At 33.1% G+C, this 8688-nt stretch overlaps 1 long non-coding RNA gene across 1 annotated transcript; it reads right to left on the minus strand.

The window, feature by feature from the left end:
* Positions 1 to 850: 850 nt before the first annotated feature.
* Positions 851 to 5245, minus strand: LOC140746694 (uncharacterized). The gene is made up of 3 exons (XR_012102806.1): positions 4910 to 5245; positions 4078 to 4246; positions 851 to 3795 (listed from the first exon to the last, which is right to left on the minus strand). It is a non-coding gene; the product is annotated as an uncharacterized LOC140746694 (long non-coding RNA).
* Between the last annotated feature and the right edge of the window lie 3443 nt (positions 5246 to 8688).

The following is an 8688-nucleotide window of genomic DNA, read 5'->3' on the forward strand; positions in this document are numbered from 1 at the left end:
TGGATTCTAACCATATTTAAATGGGATTAATTTCCAACTCGTCCCTACACAATAAAAAAAAGAATTATTAAAATCGGTCCACTAACGGCGGAGTAATTCGTGTACATACATAAAAAAAAAAGATACCGGCCGAATTGATAACCACCTCCTTTTTGAAGTCGTTTAAAAATAACATTATATTGAAAATATTGTTTTAAAAATACGAGAATAAATATTTTAATATTATTATAATTTATATAATTTATTTGGTATGACTAACAAAGTGTTTTGAAGTACTACCGGAAGTCGTCAATGTTTTAATCTAAATATTAATTTCACATTGACAATCAAAATTAACATGATAAATTTTAATATTATATATTATAAAATGCCTCACCGCCCATATATACTACGTGGGAATCGCTTCTATGAAAGTACCATTGGTTATTAGAAAAATTTAAAACTATACATAAACATTTTCTATTAAAAAAATCGACGTCACGTCTACGCACAGAACACCTATACTCCTAACGGAGAAGAACGACGACTTCATACAAAAAACGCGATGCCACAGTTAGCAACGCCATCTAGAGTTAGCCCCCAGTAAACCGAGCGTAATATTTAAGCGGGAAATTTGAATAATTTTGAGTGGGGAATTTGAAAAATTATGAGCGGGAATTTTGAATAATTATGAGCGGGAAATTTGAAAATACATTTCAAATTACTTTTTCAATTATTACGTAATGTAGGCACTTTTACCCGTAAAATATAAGCATAACAAAACTGTTTTACAATGCTTATATTTTACAGATAAAAGTGCCTACATTACGTTTAAAATATGGGAAGAAAGTAAAATAAAACATTTTTAAAATATGCTCCAAAATTATATTGAAATTAAAGTACTGTTTTAAGAAATACAGTTCACGTGTTTGCCTGTCTTTACAGTAAATGTAGACTTACGGGTGTAAAATTTATAACTCAAAACTTAAATTGGGATTTATTGCTAAAACCTTTGAATAATGCAAATCATTTTAATTGCATTTGACATGATCTTATCATACAAATATAAAGGCTCTAGTATGTTAAGCGTATGAAATATGCACTCGCGTTTGATGAAGGGTTTTTATTATTCTTCATCAAATAGATATACTAATGAAACTTGTCTCTATCCTATAAGGGATCTATCTAGTAAGGGATTAATGAGAATGACAAGCCTTATCGATTTATTTCTCTCTGTACATATTTAAGATAACTTTTTAAAATTTAAATAATATCTAGCTATCTAGTCCAGTTAGTAGGGGAAAAAACTTTTGCCATACAAAAGACGGTGGAGTAACAACTCTTTTAAGGTGATAGAACTGCTTGTGGTTCGATTACGACACCTAGCGCCACACCTTTTTTGTCTAGTAACAGCAGTGTTGAGCTCTGTTGTATTCTGATTTGAAGAGTGTGGTGAAGGAGCGCTGTTGTGTTCTGGTTTGAAGAGTGTGGTAAGGTATGCATACTTTTCCAAGGCCTTCCAACTTAGTCCTGGGCAGCAGTGCATCTGTGGCCAACCTCTGCTAGGAATCTAATCTTATACAGGGTTGATAACTGACATCCATGAGCGACAGTAGCCACTTACTATTAGGTATATTATAAACAAAATTATATAATATGTTGTTTAGGTATGTATTCTGATGTAAAATTCAAATTCGTGAACTTGAGGAGTGACCGTTCCGACCGCCACATCTGTATTATACCCCAATGGTTGATGCTACGACTAAATCATTCAATTAATACTTGAAGAGAAAATTTTACATTTCTTATTGTTTGGACATTATTTTTGCAAGTCTCACGTGTATCGAATGATAGCAGTGTAAACATGAAAATTTGATCACAGATTACAATTTATTGGAACAAATATCACTATATTATTTTTAACGCTCTTTTACACCAAAATAAGATTACATGGCAGAATATTCCAAATTAATTACTAGGTGGTGGTAATTTAGAATACATTTCGCCATATAATCCTATTTTGATGTAAGAAAGTGGTATGTAATGTTATTTATTCCAACAAAAATTGTAATTTGTGAACAAATTTTAATCTTTATGCTGCTATAACTCAATACATGTGAGACGTCCAAAAAATTGTTGAAACAATAAATGTGTATTTGTTTTTTCACTTACAGTTTGTTTTGAACATCTTTGTAGTAGGATCAACTGTTGAAGTATTATATTGAAGAATACAGAATTTAGCACCTTTCATCCAAGGCGGCGGTCCGAGCGGGCACTACTCAGGTCACAAATTTGAATTTTTCATCAAAGTACAAACCTTTACAACATATGTAAAAATTGTCACTAAACCACCTTTTGTATGGCAAAAATCCCCACTGACTGGAGTAATCCATAAACTCAATATCATTTGTTTTGAGAATATTTGCAATAATGGAAATCGTAAGAAACGAGAAGTATATTTTTAGGCGCAATTTCCTACGTTCACCCCAAACTGACACCTACACAAAATATATAAGTTATTATTAGCTATTTATTTCATATCAGAATTACCAAATGGTCAAATTAATGGAACATACCTTAAATAAATTGACACCAATTATGTGTGTGTGTATGGGAATATTTTTTTTTACAAAAAATAATAAATAAGGTACAAGACAACCTTTAATTTTCCAAATCTGTAATCATAAACATATGCATAACAACGTTTCATAACTTAGTGACAAAATATTGCAATTGTACGCATTGACTATATAATTTGACGGTATTCGACTCCACGAATTCGGAACACGTGATTTAAATTCGATACCTTGTTTTCTTATTATGAGCTTCAATGAGCATGTACTGTACTCTTAATGATATGTAATTCATCAAAAAGTTGACGGATGGAGTACATCCAGCTCCATCGCAAATCGAAAAGGGCCAGGGACCTTTTCGATTTGCAGAAGAGGGCAAACGCCGTCAGCACGACAAAGGGCGTTTGCCCTCGTTGAACCCCTTTTCGGTAAACTTTTCAATAAATTACAGCCATTCCTCGAGGATATAGACATCACATTATACTATAAGATAACTAAGTACAGAGTCTAAATCACATGTTCCAAATTAGTGCAGTCGAATGCCGTCAAATCACATAGCCAACATGCGTATCCGATGAGTTATGAAACGAAACATAATTCATATGCACTTAATATCCATGATTGGTTTTAATTATTTAAGGTGTGTTCCACCAATTAAACTATTTTATAATTCTGATTTGTAAAAATAGCATACTAATGTATAAAAAAATAAATATTTTTGGTAGGTGTCACTTCATGGATCAGTGTGAAAAATCACCCCCAAAAATATACTTATTGTATCTTACGATTTTCCATATCACATATAATCTGAAAAAAAAAAATATGGAGCTTATGGATAGACATACATATACTGTTACATAATTTACAAATATAAACAGTTTAAATTTCATAAAGATATCTTAAATAAGTACTGAAAAAAAATCGTTAAGGGTTGTCGCCCTGATAACTCCCTTACTATAAGGGCAAGGGACAAGATTAATTGGTATAACTATTTTAAATAAAGAACAATAAAAACAAGGCAAGAACCCTTCATCTGGTGCGAGTGCACTTTTCACAAGTATAATCTAGTAGATCCATTTCTTTTATTTGATCTTTAAAATATTAATTTAACAGAAACAGTTGCGTGGGTTATTGTAGCAGATGTTGAGGGATAGTTAGTGAGATCTCTGAAGGCAACTCTTTGTACAGGATTAACCACTTCAGCTGCGGCAATAGTTGGTTCACAGTCAGTTGTAGGACTAGCCTGAAAACAAAAAATAAAACATATGTATTCCTTGGTATAGCTTATACACAATTACAAGTGAAGAGCTTCCAAAGAACCTTTTTGTCAGCTTTAAGTTTAATTTATTTTTAAAAATTACCTGAATTTTTGAGATCATCCAACCTGACTAGTTTCCAGTATAAAATATAAAAAGGTAAGGTATAAAACTACATAAAGATATTCACAATACCATTTAGGACAAAAGACATGAATATGGAGGTGATTGGTTTTATATATTTATATCAAATTAGAGCAACAACTTACATGATACATTGAAATAGCATCTCTATTCGATTGCTGTTTAGACTCGTCTACAAAATCTGCATCTTGAAAATGCTTCTGACATAGCATTCTGTGCTCAGAATGAAGTTTATGTAGCAATGTAAGCGTAGGTGCCCTTTCCAGGAAAATAAACTTTGCCCAATGTTCACAGCTGTGAATGAAACATAAGTTACCAAATTATTATTTGTATACAACTGTTCAGAAAAGCAAATTAAGAAGACAATGTTTTTAGGGTTAAAGTATATAAATATTAAAGTATGTAAGCAAGTTTCCTTAGCTCATCACAAGTGACAGATGCAAAATCAACCCTCGAGATATAAAAGGATTAAGTTACATGCATGTTCGGAAAGACTAAAATAGGCTCTCCAATAATCTGTATGAATAATGGTGTCTTTCAAACATATATTTATATGTGTAATGCCAATAAACCAGGACTATTTTATTTGGTGCTCCAAGGTTCACATAACTCTATTTATAGCATAGGATGTAACTGAGAGTCATATTAGCGTCTTACTAGCTTACTACTTAAATTTGACGATTGCTAATATTCACAATAAACGGATTAAAAATCGGCTAAAGTGATGAAGTTGTCTAATGTGTATATTATTATGTAAAGATATAATATTTATGTGAACATTGCGCACACGGTTTTTGATAGTGGAATATTTTTGTATTACACGGTTTTACAGTAATTTATGTTTTTAGCGTAGGAGTTATTTAGGAAAATGATTTACTTATATACAAAATTAGCACGAAGAATCATAGAATTAAAGGTTTGATAAAATGGCTTCTAGCGATCATGTTAGGCACTTACCGGCTAAGTTCCTCAAAGTTACACCAGGCTTCAGAAATCGGAACAATTTAACATTATCTAAAGCTGGCGAACACCCACACTTAAAACATTTCCTTTTGGTCTCTCTATCTGCCATTGCAAATAAAATAACTACTTAACTAATAGAGTCCTGTCTCGAAAATAATAACCACTGATTACGAGCGGAGTTACAAACTCAACACACGAAATCGGTTCACTGGATTATGACTGCACTTTTAAAACACATAAACGGAGGAACACAAGCTCGACTCAGCGTTGTAGCGAATTAAAAATGCAAGGAATTATGTCACACAGGGTATTACGCCGGAGGACATAAGACGCCATATTGTTTATTTTGTTTTTTTTTAATCTCCTGAGATGTTACTATACACAAAAATATTAAGAATATAAAGTATATTTAAAATGGCAACAAAATTGAGCCCCCGTAGGTATAACCATTGCTCTTACCTAGTTGACCCCCCCTGCGTCTACGTGCATGCATGTAAGCACATTGAAGACATGCATAGGTAGTACATACAGAAACAATATTGTTAACACCGACATGAAATACCATTAACATATAAAAGTACAAGGATTGTAAGAAAAAAGGCGAGAAACGCCTATTACATGTTCACGGAGTTATAAGTAAAATTGTTAGGAAAATTCCACGATAGTCACCGATCACTATTCCGCTTATCTAGGGAATCTATTTATAAACAAAAATATTATGGTAGACCATAGTCATCGTAAGAGTATATAAAACAGTTCAGAAAAGATTAAGTGTTGCAATTTTATTACCTACATTTTGAGCAAGGTTTTACATATGAACAAACTAGCAGAACCCGCGGCTTCGCCCGCGCAAAAATATGATATGACATACAAATAACTGTAATGTAAATTTGTACCTTTAACAATTTTAACGATAAAGAAACATTCATATTTAATTAATAAAATATTTTTCAGATATTTTTTTTCGTCACTGTGAACCTAAATTGGTCAAGCTTTCTTCAAAAACATACACTAAAACTCTAATTAGTGGACTGTCATGAAACTTTTTTAAAATATAAGTTTCATGTAGGATACAATAATTATTATTTAAACTATTCCATAACACCCGTCCGTGTTCCGTGTTATTCTCTAACCCATACAATACCTAACCACTATACAAAAATCATAACGATCCCTTGGTATATGAAAAACAAAACACATGTATACATGGGAACCGTATGGCAACTTTTTGATGACAACCGTATGGCAAATTGTTAACGCACTAAAACCCCCTCTCACAACTTTTGGTGTTTAGCTTAAGGCATACCTCACATACAGTGGTTCTACAGATAGGGTCGCTGGCTGGGCAGTTAGACCTCTCATTATTGCCGCCCGCAACCCCAGAAGTCCCCCTTTAGTCTCTTACGACAGGCCGAGGATACTGTAGCCCTGTTGTAGCCCAAAGTTTTAAACCAAGGTCTATGTGTCTACCACATCACCAAAACTAATCCACATATAACCACCATATACCCTACGGCAGGGACAAAATGTCGGCAGGGACAAAAAGTATTTTTTCAAACTAAATACAAAAACAATAAAATAATTAACCTTAACTACACCTACTTAGTAACTAACTTAACATTATTCGTATAATATTGTAATGAAAAAACAAAATAATCTATTTACTCTACTTCTACTAAAAAACAAAATATTCTATTTACTTCACTTCAGCTCGAAACGAACAAAAACTTATCTTAATAACTAAAAGTACAATCCTATAATTAAAAAACAACTATTATAAACGACTGGAATAAAAATCAAAAATATTTTTTTAACACAAAATACTAAAATAATAAAATAGCTAACCTACACCTAAACGTTATTAATATAATAATCTAATGAACAAAACAAAATAATCTATTTGCTCGACACCTCAGCTCGAAACGAATACAGTATTGTATGAAACTATAAATCGCTTTGAGAATAGAATTTGTCATACGAAAAATCGCTTAATGAACACAACCGTCAAGGACGTCTGCCCTCGCGTATCTGCCCGGTCGGTTCGCGCACTCGGTGATGACGGCTCGTTCCTCGCTCGCTCTGCGCGCCGCGTCTTTTAGGCGCTTTAGATATTATTCCGTTTAAGTCAATCTTATCGTCATAACTTTTAAACTATTCGTCCAAATTACTTAGTGTAAAAGACAAAGTTTATCTACATTCAATACGTAAAGTGACAGATGTATCAATTTTCATAAGAGTTCGATAAATATTCTAAAATGTGCATTGTTAAAAAATATCAAATTAAATTGTAAGTTTGGTTCACTATTTTGGTCATAGTGACTTACACATAAAAGATAGATATATGCTGTCGCGGACTTTTATTTAGAACTATTTAAGATAAATAATCCTACAGTAATTATCTTTGTGTAACTCCAACGATTAGGGCAGCGCACGCCAATATAGCTCTCAGGGGGCTGTTTTGTTCCGACTTTCTTGACAGTTATCGTTATATTATCACTAAATTATAAAAATCCCTATAAATTTTAACTTATTATGTTATTCTGATATCAAAGCTATATTACTGCAAAGTTTCATGAAAATCTGTTCAGTAGTTTTTGCGTGAAAGAGACGTGACATCCTTACAAACTTTCGCATTTATATTATAATAAAAAAATAAAAATAAAAAATAAAAATAAAAATAAAATAAAAAATAAATATAAATAAATAAATAATAAATAATAAATAATATAATATAATATAATATAATCCTACTAATATTATAAAGCTGAAAGTTTGTAAGGATGTGTGTATTTTTGTTACTCTTTCACGCAAAAACTACTGAACGGATTTTCATGAAACTTTGTAGTAATATAGCTTTGATATCAGAATAACATAATAAGTTAAAATTTATAGTGATTTTTATAATTTGGTGATAATATAACGATAACTGTCAAGTAAGTCGGAAAAAAATCAGCCGCCTGAGAGCTATATTGGCGTGCGCTGCCCTAATCGTTGGAGTTACACAAAGATAATTACTGTAGGGTTATTTATCTTAAATAGTTCTAAATAAAAGTCCGCGACAGCATATATCTATCTTTTATGTGTAAGTCACTATGACCAAAATAGTGAACCAAACATACAATTTAATTGGATATATTTTAACAATGCACATTTTAGAATATTTATCGAACTCTTATGAAAATAGATACATCTGTCACTTTACGTATTGAATGTAGATAAACTTTGTCTTTTACACTAAGTAATTTGGACGAATAGTTTGAAAGTTATCACGATAAGATTGACTTAAACGGAATATCTAAAGCGCCTAAAACGCGCGGCGCGCAGAGCGAGCGAGAGAGAAGCCGTCATCGCCGAGTGCGCGACCCGACCGGGCAGACACGCGAGGGCAGACGTCGTTGAACGGTTGTGTTCATTAACACGTTAGCTGCGGAACGCGGCTTAAAACACCTCGTCCATGTCTGGTCGTTATAGCGGTAAGAAAAAACTTTAACTTCTCTGTGGTGCGAGAGGCATAACTTCCGTCTGGTTCAGTGTAGGAGAGTGATAACTATATGTTTGTGATGTGCTACTGATTCCTAGTTCTATGGTACACCAACCTAATGTCGGGTTTGTTAGACCTCGTACCGCACTGAACAAATAATAATGCTAACACAGTGCGGAACGAGGTTGGGAACGCCTCGTTTCCCCACGCACCTCGTACCGCACCCCACGCTAGCTTCACGTGGTTAGTGTTGTGCAACGCAGTCGAGGCTGCGTAGCGACGAAGTAGGACC

This window comes from Epargyreus clarus, unplaced genomic scaffold, assembly GCF_041222505.1.
Source record: "Epargyreus clarus isolate Ecla_fem2 unplaced genomic scaffold, WU_Ecla_fem_2.2 ptg000013l, whole genome shotgun sequence".
Classification (NCBI taxonomy): domain Eukaryota; kingdom Metazoa; phylum Arthropoda; class Insecta; order Lepidoptera; family Hesperiidae; genus Epargyreus; species Epargyreus clarus.